Source organism: Nycticebus coucang, chromosome Y (assembly GCF_027406575.1).
Source record: "Nycticebus coucang isolate mNycCou1 chromosome Y, mNycCou1.pri, whole genome shotgun sequence".
Classification (NCBI taxonomy): domain Eukaryota; kingdom Metazoa; phylum Chordata; class Mammalia; order Primates; family Lorisidae; genus Nycticebus; species Nycticebus coucang.
This window is the reverse complement of record NC_069805.1, coordinates 8,454,706-8,469,658: the sequence shown is the minus strand read 5'-3', so window position 1 is coordinate 8,469,658 and position 14,953 is coordinate 8,454,706. Positions and strand designations below refer to the sequence as shown.

The 14,953-nt window shown below is 41.1% G+C and overlaps 1 pseudogene; it reads left to right on the top strand.

Annotated features, from left to right (window-relative positions):
* The window catches only part of LOC128578979 (N-lysine methyltransferase KMT5A-like), a 40,466-nt pseudogene extending 38,690 nt beyond the window's left edge, over window positions 1-1,776 (top strand).
* The last annotated feature ends 13,177 nt before the right edge of the window (window positions 1,777-14,953 follow it).

Genomic DNA, 14,953 nt, shown 5'->3' with positions numbered 1-14,953 from the left:
ATGTAATTCACAATATTAACAGAAGCAAAAACAAAGGCCACATTAATGTTCACAGCTATGATTTAATAATTAAAAAAAAGCCCGCATGATTCTTCCAATAAATGTAGAAAAAAACATTGGATAATAGGTCAGAGCCTGTGGCTCAAAGTAGTAGGGTGCCAGGCCCATATTCCAGAGGTGGCAGGTTCAAACCGAGCCTTGGCCAAAAACTGCAAAAAAAAAACCAATTTGAAAACACTCAGTAGCATTTTCTTTCTTTCTTTTTTTTTATTAAATCATAACTGTATACATTGATATGATCATGGGGCATCATACACTCGCTTCATAGCCCATTTGACACATTTTTATCACAGTGGTTAACATAGCCTTTCCGGCGTTATCTCAGTTACTGTGCCAAAACCTTTACATTCCACATTTACCAAGTTTTGCAAATACCCCTGTAGAACAGTTAAGATCGTCCTGGGGTGGGAGCCGGATAGCCGGCGGGAGGGCCACTGAGGACACATCGCCAGTGCCTCCATTCCTGTGAGCCTGTTCCAGGCGGCCAAGGGATGCCACAGAGCACGGGAGTCAGGGCCTGCCTTGCAGGCCTTGAGGGAAGGGGGTGCCTTGCGGTGCCGCCTGCATTCCCAGGGCACCGCGGTGCCACTGGTGGCTTCTGCAGTGGCAGCTGCAGCGGTGGTGGCTTGGCTGCAGTGGCAAAGGCGCAGGGTGTGCCTTCATGGTCCGAGCTGGGCTGCAGGCAGGAAGATGTTGAAGCCCAGTGCAGTGTAGGCTGCAGCGGTGGCAGCGACCACCCGGGGCCTAGAGATGGTGGAGCGGAGGGGCTGTGCAGGCTCCACAGCCACAGGGAGAATGCATTTCCTGGGCAATCAAAGATCTATTCCTACAGGAGACCAAACAAATTCTCTTGAGTTCTTTACCCCCTTCAGGAAGAAAACTCAGTTGCACATCACAATGTCAAATGCCCGGGGAAAACATTAGATGGAATCTACAGGCGACAAGAAGAGAAAATAAATCCTGGAAATGCAATATGGAATATTGCGAAGTGTGAAGAACAGATCAAAGATGTCAGAAAAGGTCCCCTGGCACCTTTGTCAAACCAAAAGTCTGAAGCAGCAGAGCCTCCAAAAACTCCAACCTGGTCTGGTGATTCTACCAATGCAGCAGTTACCAGTCAAGCTCTGAAAAAGCCCACCAAGGGCAAACAGACCCCTCGGGAGAAAGCTCAAGGAAAGACACAACAGAAATGCAAGCTCACAGATTTCTAAGCTGTCTGAAGGAGCTCCAGGAAGAGCAAAGCTGAGCTGCAGTCAGAAGAAAGAAAAAGAATAGATGAATTGATCAAAAGTGAGAAAGAAGAAGGCATAAAGATTGACCTCATTGATGGCAAAGGCAGGGGTGTGATAGCCACCGAGCATTTCTCCTAGCGTGACTTTGTGGTAGAATACCATGGGGACCCCATCAAAATCACTGATGCCAAGAAGTGGGAGGCTCTGTATGTGCAAGACCCCTCCATAGGCTGTTAAATGTACTATTTCCAGTATCTGAGCAAAACCTACTGTGTGGATGTAACTGGAGAGACAAATCGCCTGGGAAGGCTGATCAATTCTAGCAAGTGTGGGAATTGACAAACCAAACTGCACAACAGGGAAGGCGTTAACTCACCTCATCCTCATCGCCACCTGAAACATCGAGGCTGGACCGGAGCTCTTGTATGACTATGCCGACTGCAGCAAGGCTTCCATCAAAGCCTACCCGTGGCTGCAGAATTAGCTGATTGGCCCATCGCCCTTCTTCCCTCAGCACTTCTTCAAAGGACAAAGTGCCCTCAAAGGGAATTGATTTTTTCTCTTTTCTTTTCTTTTCTTTTTTTATTGTTAAATCCTAGCTGTTTGCATTTGTGCAATCAAGGGGTACAATGTGCTGGTTTCACATGCAATCTGAAATATTTTCATCAAACTGGTCAACATAGCCTTCGTGGGATTTTCTTAGTTATTGTATGTAGACATTTGTATTCTGTGTTTAGTAGCTTTCTCCTCTATCCATTCTAAGATGCACCGTGGGTGTGGCCCCACCCATTACAGAAGGGAGGGGGGAACTCAGGGTGCAGGGAGTTTTTTTTTTACACACTTAATCTTAACAGATGACTTCAGATGTTTTTTCAAAAGCATATGAAGATGCCTTTTCACTGTAGTACTTAAATATCTGTTACAGGTTTCCAAGGTAGACTTGAACCGATGGCCATATAGTAAGAAAACTTCTATATTCCAGTTGCTTTTGTACTTTTCTTGTGTACAAGTTGAACATTTGTGCAACCCTGTGTGCAGTCAAGGACTCAGCACAGGTTTTAGAGGAAAGAGTCAAACATGAACTAGGAGGCTGGGCAAGTCTCACGCCTCCAGTGGAAGAGCCGGGACTTTGTCCCCACACTCCCAACGTCTATGATTGGTGGGTGTGAGGAAGACGCTGCCTCCTGAAGCCTGGACAACATGTTTTCAAGCTATTGTTCTCCTGATATCTCATCAGGCACACATTGAAGTATATGAATAAATAATTTTTAAGGTTTCACAGTAAGCTAGTCTTCCCCTCTGCTTTCTTGAAAGCTTACTGACCACGTGGCCTTGAAGCATCTTCCATGCAGAGATTTACTCTTCCAGAGGCTACTGCCTTTCTGGGCACCTTGAAGCATCAGGGGAGGAAATCAAACCAGATGTGGGCAGGGAAAGCACTGCTTACCTACCTTGCCAGGGCAGGGTTTCCTGAAACTGGGTTAATTCTTTATAGAACTGTGAACACTGAATTTCTTTTTTTTTTTTTTTTTTTGGTGACGGCAGCAGCTGCAATTTATTTTTTTATATTTATTTATTTATTTTTATTTTTTTTTATTAAATCATAACTGTATACAATGATATGATTATGGGGCATCATAAACTCACTTCATAAACCATTTGACACATTTTTATCACAGTGGTTAACATAGCCTTTCCGGCATTATCTCAGTTACTCTGCCAAAACATTTACATTCTACATTTACCAAGTTTCGCAAATACCCCTGTAATATGCACCACAGGTGTGATCCCACCGATTCCCCTCCCTCTACCCACCCCCCCTTTCCCAGTTCCCCCTATTGTTAAGTTGTAGCTGGGTTATAGTTTTCATGTGAGAGTCCCAAATTAGTTTCATAGTAGGGCTGTGTACATTGGGTACTTTTTCTTCCATTCTTGGGATACTTTACTAAGAAGAATATGTTCCAGCTCCATCCATGTAAACATGAAAGAGGTAAAGTCTCCATCTTTCTTTAAGGCTGCATAGTATTCCATGGTATACATATACCACAATTTATTAATCCATTCGTGGATCGATGGGCACTTGGGCTTTTTCCATGACTTAGCTATTATGAATTGGGCTGCAATAAACATTCTGGTACAAATATCTTTGTTATGTTGTGATTTTTGGTCTTCTGGGTATATGCCCAGCAGAGGAATTACAGGATTGAATGGCAGATCTATTTTTAGATCTCTGAGTGTTCTCCATATATCTTTCCAAAAGGAATGTATTAATTTGCAGTCCCACCAGCAGTGCAGAAGTGTTCCCTTTTCTCCGCATCCACGCCAACATCTCTGGTCTTGAGATTTTGTGATATAGGCTAGTCTCATTGGAGTTAGATGATATCTCAAAGTAGTTTTGATTTGCATTTCTCTGATGATTAAAGATGATGAGCATTTTTTCATATGTCTGAAGGTCGTGCGCCTGTCTTCTTCAGAGAAGTTTCTCTTCAAATCCCTTGCCCAGCCTGCGATGGGATCCCTTGTTTTTTTCTTGCTGATGCGTTTGAGTTCTCTGTGGATTCTGAAGATATTTGCAGGGTATATCTCTGACAAAGGTTTAATAACACTGAATTTCTTTTTAAAAAATAATAGTAATAAATAAAAAAACCTAAAAAATTAAAAAGAACGAAAGAAAAAAAACAGAAAACAACTTCCATGTATATAGGTCTTGAAGTGAGTGAAGAGGCTGTGTTATATTGGGGGCTGTTTTCATTTTTGTAGAAGAGATCTGAGATGGTATTCTATTCTAATTAGAAATAAAGTTTTGTAGTGGGGAAAAAAGAACACTTAAGAATGTAGGTATAGGTGGCACATTTCTTAAACTGATTGGAGAACAACGCTATGCTGAATATGACATGTAAGACAAACCCACAACTAATTTACTAAATGGAGTAAAACTGAAAGCCTTTTTACTTAGAAAAGGAACCAAACAAGTATGTCCTCTGTTCACTACTATTGCCACTACAATTCAACATACTGCTGCAGGAAGTTGTAGCTAATTCAATCAGCAAGAGAAGGTTATAAAGGGTACCCAACTGAGGGAAGAGGACATCACATTCTTGTTCATTGACCAGAATATTATCTTATACTTAGAAAACCCCAGAGACTCAACAACAAGACTCATGGAAGTAATCAAGAAATATAGTAACAACTCAGGGTATAAAAACGGTGTTCACAAATCTGTAGCCTTTGTATATGCCAATAACAGCCTAGTCAAGAAGCTAATCAAAGATTCAATTGCTATCACAGTACACTCAAAGAAAATGAAATACCTGTGAATATACCTTAAAAAAGATGAAGGATCTCTACAAGGAGACTTATGAAACCTTAAGTAATTCATAAAACCTAACAAATGGAAGAACATACAATGATCTTGGCTTGGAAGAATCAACATTGTTAAAATGTTTATACCACCCGAATCAATTTACAGATTCAATGCAATCCTGATTAAAATAACAACATCATACTTTGTGTAACTAGAAAAAATAACTGTTTGTTTTGTACAGAACCAGAAATAAAAGCATATAGCCAAGGCAATTTTTAGTCATAAAAACACTGCTTTAGATTACATTAGAAGTCGACAGTGATCAAAACAGCGTGGTATTGGAACAAAAATATGAACATAGACATTTGGATGAGAATAGAAAATGATAAACACATGAAACCAATCTCTTAGACCCATCTGATCTTTAACAAACCAAACAAATGCAAAAAGCTGACATTCAACAAATGTTGATGGTAGAACTGGATAATCACATGTAAAAGATTGAAACTGGACCAACATCTTCCACCATATACAAAAATTGATTCAAGATGGATAAAAGATTCAAATCTAGGGGGAGAGACAAGATGGCGGACTGAAGCCAGCTTTCAACAGAGGGTCCCGTCCAGAAGGAGAGTTAAGGGACAGGAATTTATTAAGTATCCTGGTGGACTTGAGCCACACCAAGAGAGAAGGTTGAAGAATGCACATCAACACCGCTGAGGCAAGCTGTGATCACAAGGATGCAAACAAAAGGTACAAAATCAACCAACAAGCGGACGGGAGTCACCCTCCCCATGAGACCGGCTCAAGAGCCCCACAATTAAACAAATGGACAGAAATTAAAGGCCCTCCCTCTACACTCCATGGGAGAGACCTTCTAAAAACTGGACCTACCTCACCTACTGGGGTGCCATGACATTCTCCTGCTGGGCATAAAACTGAATAAAACTCTAGCTTCCCCGCTGAGCACCCAGCACTCCCCACTCTCACTTGGGGTCTGGAGGCCTGTCCCCCAGGAGTTTGGATGCTTGGGTAATTTCTCGAGGGGAGTGCACAGTGCCCGAGCTGCGTCAGGTCAGTGCCAACTCTGAGACACGTGAGCAAGGAGAGGGCACTCTGCTGAAGGGGAGTCAAGCCTTGGCGGCACTTCCCTGCTGTGGGGTGCAACAGCCCTCCCTGGTCAACAATACGGCTGGGCACAAAACTGAACAAAACTCTAGGTTCCCCGCTCATTACCCAGCACTCCCCACCACTCTCACTCAGGGTCTGGAAGCCTGTCCCCCAGAAGTTCGAATCCCTGGGTGATTTCTCAAAGGGAGTGCACAGTGCCCAAGCTGCGTCAGGTTACAGCTGACTCTGAGATACGCGAGCGAGGAGAGGGCACTCTGCTGAGGGGGAGTCAAGCCTTGGTGGCACTTCCCTGTTGTGGGGAGCAGGAACCCTCCCCGGGCAACAATACGGCCGGGCACATAACTGAACAAAATTCTAGCTTCCTCACTGAGCACCCAGCACTCCCCCCCACTCTCACTCAGGGTCTGGAGGCCTATCCCCCAGGAGTTCGGATACTTGGATGATTTCTCGAGGGGAGTGCACAGTGCCCGAGCTGCGTCAGGTCAGCCCTGACTCTGAGACACGTGAGCGAGGAGAGGTCACTCTGCTGAGGGGGAATCAAGCCTTGGCGGCACTTCCCTGCAGTGAGGTGCAGCAGCCCTCCCTGGGCAACAATAAGGCCAGGCAAAAAACTGGTCTGGGGGCCAGTCCTCCAAGAGTTCGGATTCTTGGGAGATCTCTTGAGGGGTGTGGAAAAAGCATAAACTGCACCCACTCAGTGCTGACTCTGGGGGGCAAGACAGAGGAGAAAAGGGTCAGTTGAGTGCCCACACCAGAGCGGAAATTCCCCGGAGGCAGATCAACAGCCGTTTTTTCTTTAAAGGAAGAACTGTTCACTTCTGGATATTCTGAGGCCACATCCCCTGTCTACCTGGGCAAACAGAGGAGGCCACCGGTGAGCGGGGGTTTACTGACATTGCTCACAAACCAGGGAAGCTTACAGGGCAGGGCCAACCCACAGAGGTGATCGGACGCAAACCTCCAGCAGCAAAGAGGACACAAACCTCCAGCAGCAAAGACGTTTGAACTCAGAACAGCCTGCCTTCTGTAGGTGATTTTGGCAGGAACAGAGACAGAACCCAGCAAAGTTGTCTGTTCTGTTTTGTTAGCAGCATCAATCAGGGTCAGGGCTAAGCCTGAGTGAACACCTCCTACCCATCACCTGCATCAAGCACTCAAGGATGTCAGGCCCCATCTCCTCCTGCTAGATAGCAGCAGACTGCGGGGGCCTGGCAGACTTCCTTGCATTTCAGGCAGGTGCAAACATCTGGAGTGTCTGTTCACTGCAGGCAACTGGGTTAGACATCTGCAGAGATACTAGTGACTGGGTCTGATGGAGGGGCAAAGTGGTGAAGGAGACGTCAACCTTCCGAGACTGCTCTGTTTGCTGGGTGGCTCCTCCAGACTCCACGCTGCACTGGGGTGAAAAATGTCAGAGGAGTCAGCAGGCCCCTGTGATCCAGTTCCCAGAGACCTCCTGAACTATCCAACCCGATACAGCTGCCGATTGAGACAGTTGATTTTGACCTTTTGAACTGGGCTAATAGACTAAGGACTTTTCTGGCGGGGCCCTGGGTGTGCGGTTGTAGGAATGTTTGATTCTCCTTTTCCAACTGGTGCCAGAGGTGGGCGGGCGGTGTGATTTAATTGCTGATTTTTCCACAGAGCCGAGACTTCAAGCCAGAGAAGACGTTGCAATAGGATCGAACACAAACCAGCTAAAAACAAGACAGAACCAATTAGCCCCACCAAACAAGACAAGGCCCCAGTTTCTCAGGCCACAACACTGTACGGTCCATTGATAAAGCCCCAGGGGAAAAATCAAAGGGAGTAAAATAACCATGGGGCGGAATCAGCAGAAAAACTCTGGTAACATGAATAACCAGAATAGATCAACCCCCCCCCCCCAAGAAAAATACGGCAGATGTGATTGAAGATCCCATTCATAAACGACTGGCTGAGATGTCAGAAATCAAATTCAGAATTGGATTGCGGACAAGATTAATAAAATGGCATTAGGAATTCGAGGAGAAATTCAAAAGTTGTCTCAATAATTTAACGAATTTAAAGATAAAAACACCAAAGACTTAGACACACTGAAGCAAGAATTTACAGCCCTGAAAGATGTGAAAAATACAGTAGAATCCGTCCGCAACAGAATGGAGCAAGCAGAAGAAAGGATTTCTGACACTGAAGATAAAGTCTTTGAATGCTCCCAATCTCTCAAAGAGGAAAAAAAATGGAGAGCACAAACGCTCATCACTCACTCACAGAACTCTCAGATAATTTTAAAAAAAAGCAATATATGAATTATTGGGATTTCTGAGAATGATGAAGTGGCCTCGAAGGGCACAGAGGCCCTTCTAAATGAATTTATGAAAGAAAATTTTCCAGACATGCATAGAGAATCTGAAATTCAGATAGCAGACAGCTTCAGAACCCCAGCACGATTCAACCCCAATAAGTCATCCCAAAGACATATCATAATTAGTTCACTAATGTTAACATGAAAGAGAAGATTCTCAAAGCAGCGTGGCAAAAGAAAACTATTATGTACAAAGGAAACAAATTAGAATAACTGCAGATATCTCTGCTGAAATTTTTCAAGCCAGAAGAGGGTGGTCATCAAAATTTAGTCTTCTAAAGCAAAATAACTTTCAACCCAGGATCTTGTATCCAGCTAAACTGAGTTTCATCTATGATGGAGAAATTAAATAATTCAATGACATTCATATGTTGAAAAAATTTGCCATAAGTAAACCAGCTCCTCAGGATATTCTCAGACCTACCTTCCACAATGACCAACCCAATCCTACACCATAAAAGTAAACTCACTCAGAAATTTCGGTTCAAACTACAACTTCCACACTGGCGAAAGGATTAAAAATGTCCACTGGACCTTTGAAAAACTCAATAGCCAAAATTCCACCAGACTTATCAATACTACCCATGAATGTGAATGGCTTAAACTGTCCTATAAAGAGGCATAGGTTAGCTGACTGGATACAAAAACTCAAGCCAGATATTTGTTGGATAAAAGAGTCTCATCTTAACTTAAAAGACAAATACAGACTCAGGGTGAAAGGATGGTCATCCATATTTCAGGTAAATGGTAATGAGAAAAAGCAGGTGTTGCAATTTTATTTTCAAATACGGTAGGCTTTAAACCATCAAAAGTAAGGAAGGACAAGAATGGTCACTTCATATTTGTTAAGGGTAATACTCACTATGATGAGATCTCAATTATTAATATCTATGCACACAACCAGAATGTACCTCAATGTATAAGAGAAACTCTAACAGACACGAGCAACTTTATTTCCTCCAGCTCCATAATCGTCGGAGATTTCAACACTCATTTGGCAGTGTTGGATTGATCCTCCAGCAAGAAGCTGAGCAAAGAAATCTTAGATTTAAACCTAACCATCCAATATTTAGATTTAGCAGACATCTACAGAACATTTCATCCCAACAAAACTGAATACACATACTTCTCATCAGCCCATGGAACTTATTCCAAAATTGACCACATTTTAGGTCACAAGTCTAACCTCAGTAAATTTAAAGGAATAGAAATTATTCCATGCATCTTCTCGGACCATCATGGAATAAAACTTGAATTGAGTAACAACAGGAATCTGCATACTCATACAAAAACATGGAAGTTAAATAACCTTACGCTGATTGATAGCTGGGTCAGAGATGAGATTAAGAAAGAAATCGCCAATTTTTTGGAACAAAACGACAATGAAGACACAAACTATCAGAACCTCTGGGACACAGCAAAGGCAGTTCTTAGAGGGAAATTTATAGTAATGCAAGCCTTCCTCAAGAGAACTGAAAGAGAGGAAGCTAAAAACTTAATGAGACATCTCAAGCAAGCGGAAAAGGAAGAACATTCCAACTCCAAACCCAGTAGAAGGAAAGAAATCACCAAAAGTAGAGCAGAATTAAATGAAATTTTAAAAAAAAGAATAATACAACAGATCAATAAATCAAAAAGCTGGTTTTTCGAAAAGATCAATAAAATAGATAAACCTCTGGCCAACCTAATCAGAAAAAAAAGAGTAAAATCTCTAATATCATCAATCAGAAACAGCAAAGACAAAATAACAACAGATTCATCAGAAATCCAAAAAATCCTTAATGAATATTACAAGAAACTTTATTCTCAGAAATATGAAAATCTGAAGGAAATAGACCGATACTTGGAAGCACGCCACCTTCCAAGACTTAACCAGAATCAAGTAGAAATGTTGAACAGACCCATATCAAGTTCAGAAATAGCATCAACTGTACAAAACCTCCCTAAAAAGAAAAGCCTTGGACCAGATGGTTTCACGTCTGAATTCTACCAAACATTTAAAGAGGAATTAGTACCTATATTACTCAACCTGTTCCAAAATGTAGAAAAAGAAGCAAGACTACCCAACACGTTCTATAAAGCAAACATCACCCTGATCCCCAAACCAGGATAAGACCCAACAAGAAAAGAAAATTATAGACCAATATCACTAATGAATATAGATGGAAAAGTATTCAACAAGATCCTAACAAACAGAATCCAGCAACACATCAAACAAGTTATACATCATGACCAAGTCGGTTGTATCCCAGGGTCTCAAGGTTGGTTCAATATACGTAAATCTATAAATGTAATTCAGCACATAAACAAAGTAAAAAACAAAGACCATATGATTCTCTCAATTGACGCAGAAAAAGCTTTTCATAACATCCAGCATCCCTTCATAATCAGAACACTCAAGATAATTGGTCTAGAAAGGACTTTTCTTAAACTGATTGAGGCCATCTACTGCAAACCCACAGCCAATATCACATTGAATGGAGTTAAATTGGAATCATTTCCACTCAGATCAGGAACCAGACAAAGCTGCCCATTGTCTTCATTGCTTTTCAACATTGTAATGGAAGTTGTAGCCACCGCAATTAGGGAAGAAAAGGCGATCCAGTGTATGCATATAGGGTCAGAAGAGATCAAACATTCGCTCTTCACAGATGATATGATTGTGTATCTGGAAAACACTAGGGACTCTACTACAAAACTCCTAGAAGTGATCAAGGAATATAGCAGCGTCTCAGGTTACCAAATCAACATCCATAAATTGGTAGCCTTTATATACACCAACAACAATCAAGTTGAAAAAGCAGTTAAGGACTCTATCCCATTCACAGTAGTGCCAAAGAAGATGAAATATTTGGGAATTTATCTGACAAAAGACGTGAAAGATCTCTATAAAGAGAACTATGAAACTCTAAGAAATGAAATAGCTGAAAATGTTAACAAATAGAAAAATATACCATGCTCATGGCTGGGAAGAATCAACATTATCAAAATGTCCATACTACCCAAAGCAATATATAATTTCAACGCACTCCCTATTAAAGTTCCACTGTCATATTTTAAAGATCTTGAAAAAATAATACTTCGTTTTATATGGAATCAGAAAAAAACTCGAATAGCCAAGACATTACTGAGAAATAAAAACAAAACATGAGGAATCACACTACCAGACTTCAGACTTTACTACAAATCGATAGTGATCAAAACAGCATGGTATTGGCACAAAAACTGAGAAGTAGATATCTGGAACAGAATAGAGAACCAAAAGATGAATCCAGCTACTTACCGCTATTTGATCTTTGACAAGCCAATTAAAAACATTCAGTGGGGAAAAGATTCCCTATTTAACAAATGGTGCTGGGAGAACTGACTGGCAACCTGCAGAAGACTGAAATTGGACCCATACCTTTCACCATTAACTAAGATAGACTCTCATTGGATTAAAGATTTAAACTTAAGACATGAAACTATAAAAATACTAGAGGAGAATGCAGGGAAAACCCTTGAAGAAATTGGTCTGGGTGAGTATTTCATGAGGAGAACCCCCCAGGCAATTGAAGCAGCTTCAAAAATACACTACTGGGACTTGATAAACCTAAAAAGCTTCTGCACAGCTAAGAACACTTTAAGTAAAGTAAACAAACAGCCCTCAGAATGGGAAAAGATATTTGCAGAGTATATCTCTGACAAAGGTTTAATAACCAGTATCCACAGAGAACTCAAACGCATCAGCAAGAAAAAAACAAGGGATCCCATCGCAGGCTGGGCAAGGGATTTGAAGAGAAACTTCTCTGAAGAAGACAGGAGCACGGCCTTCAGACATATCAAAAAATGCTCATCATCTTTAATCATCAGAGAAATGCAAATCAAAACTACTTTGAGATATGATCCAACTCCAGGGAGACTAGGCTATATCACAAAATCTCAAGACCAGAGATGTTGGTGTGTATGTGGAGAAAAGGGAACACTTCTGCACTGCTGGTGGGAATGCAAATTAATACATTCCTTTTGGAAAGATATATGGAGAACACTCAGAGATCTAAAAATAGATCTGCCATTCAATCCTGTAATTCCTCTGCTGGGCATAAACCCAGAAGACCAAAAATCACAACATAACAAAGATATTTGTACCAGAATGTTTATTGCAGCCCAATTCATAATAGCTAAGTCATGGAAAAGCCCAAGTGCCCATCGATCTACGAATGGATTAATAAATTGTGGTATATGTACACCATGGAATACTATGCAGCCTTAAAGAAAGATGGAGACTTTACCTCTTTCATGTTTACATGGATGGAGCTGGAGCATATTCTTCTTAGTAAAGTATCTCAAGAATGGAAGAAAAATTACCCAATGTACTCAGCCGTACTATGAAACTAATTTGGGGCACTCACATGAAAGCTATAACAAAGTTACCACCTAATAATAGGGGGAAGTTGGAAAGGTGGGGCAGGTAGAGGGAGCGGGATCGGTGGGATTATACCTGTGGTGTATCTTGCATGGTATTTGTGAAACTTGGTAAATGTGTAATGTAAATGTTTTGGCACAGTAACTGAGATAATGCCGGAAAAGCTATGTTATGTGATAATATGTGTCAAATGGTCTATGAAGCGAGTGTATGATGCCCAATGATCATATCAATGTATACAGTTATGATTCAATAAAAAAAAAAAAGAAACAAGTCAAAAACAAAACCAAAAAAAAAAAAAGGATTCAAATCTAAGACATGAAGTTACATAAACTCTAAGGAAATTGTGGGGAAACCTCTTAGGGATGTTGGCCGGGGGAAAGATTTTTTTATGAGGAAGATTTTAGTGGCAATCACAGCAAAAAAACTACACAAATGGGACTTGATTAAACTGAAAAGCTTTTGCACAGCCTAGGACACAAGAATTAAAGGAAATAGACAATTTTCAGAATGGGAAAAGATACTTGAATATTATGAATCTGACAAAAGCTTGATAACCAGGATGGATACAGAACCCCTATTAATCAACTAAAAAAGAGATAACAATCTTGTTTATCACTGGGCAAAGGACATGAACAGAACCTTCTCTGAGGAAGACAGATAAATGGCTAAAAAATATGAAAAAATGCTCATTGTTCATAATCATCAAAGAAATGCTAATCAAAACCACCCTGAGATAACACATAACCCTTACCACAACAACCTATGTCACAAAGTCCAGGAGTTGCAGATGCTGGCATGGATGGAGAGAGGGACACTTTTATACTGTTGGTAGGACTGCAAGCTAACTGCTTTGGAAAACCTATGGAGAATCCTCAAAATACACAAATTAGACCTACCATTTGACCCCCAAATCCCACTATGCGGCATCTACCCAGAAGAAAAGAAATCATTTTATCATAAAGACATTTGCACTAAATTGTTTAACACAGCTCAATTTACAATTTACAAGATGATTTAGAAGCAACCTAAATGCCCAGCAACTCAGGAATGGATTGAAATACTGTGATTGATATGTGAGTTTATGTGTGTGTGTGTGTATCAATCATGGATTACTATTCAGCTGTAAGAAAAGATAGTGCTTTTACATCTTTTCTATTAATCTGGAGGAAGTTACATTCTTCTTAGTACAGTATCTCAGGAATGGACAAACAAGTATCCAATGTACTTAATTTTATTATGAAGCCAGCAGATGATCTAACACATACCATCTAGGAGAAAAAAATTAATTCCATTCACTTCCTGGTAAAGGAAATGGGGGAGAACGATGGGGACTCCCACTTAAAGGGCACAAGGTAGGGATGTATGGCCAAGGCTCCTCACCAGATGGAGAAAAATTGGACAGAATCAGACTCTATGAAACCAAAGCTGTGGATCTGAGCCAAGAAAGAAGTTTGGAAAGCTGTGATTACAAAGAAGAACACTTAAGAAAACAAATTATAGTGTGGCGCCTGTAGCTCAGTGAGTAGAGCACCGACCAAATACACCGAGGGATGTATTAATTTGCATTCCCACCAGCAGTGCAGATGTGTTCCCTTTTCTCCGCATCCACGCCAACATCTCTGGTCTTGAGATTTTGTGATATAGGCTAGTCTCATTGGAGTTAGATGATATCTCAAAGTAGTTTTGATTTGCATTTCTCTGATGATTAAAGATGATGAGCATTTTTTCATATGTCTGAAGGCCGTGCTCCTGTCTTCTTCAGAGAAGTTTCTCTTCAAATCCCTTGCCCAGCCTGCGATGGGATCCCTTGTTTTTTTCTTGCTGATGCGTTTGAGTTCTCTGTGGATTCTGGTTATTAAACCTTTGTCAGAGTTATACCCTGCAAATATCTTCTCCCATTCTGAGGGCTGTCTGCTTGCTCTGCTTACCTACATTCCTTTTGGAAAGATATATGGAGAACACTCAGAGATCTAAAAATAGATCTGCCATTCAATCCTGTAATTCCTCTGCTGGGCATATACCCAGAAGACCAAAAATCACAACATAACAAAGATATTTGTACCAGAATGTTTACTGCAGCCCAATTCATAATTGCTAAGTCATGGAAAAAGCCCAAGTGCCCATCGATCCACGAATGGATTAATAAATTGTGGTATATGTATACCATGGAATACTATGCAGCCTTAAAGAAAGATGGAGACTTTACCTCTTTCATGTTTACATGGATGGAGCTGGAACATATTCTTCTTAGTAAAGTATCCCAAGAATGGAAGAAAAAATACCCAATGTACACAGCCCTACTATGAAACTAATTTGGGACTCTCACATGAAAGCTATAACCCAGCTACAACTTAACAATAGGGGGAAGTGGGAAGGGGGGGTGGGTAGAGGGAGGGGAATCGGTGGGATCACACCTGTGGTGCATATTACAGGGGTATTTGCGAAACTTGGTAAATGTAGAATATAAATGTTTT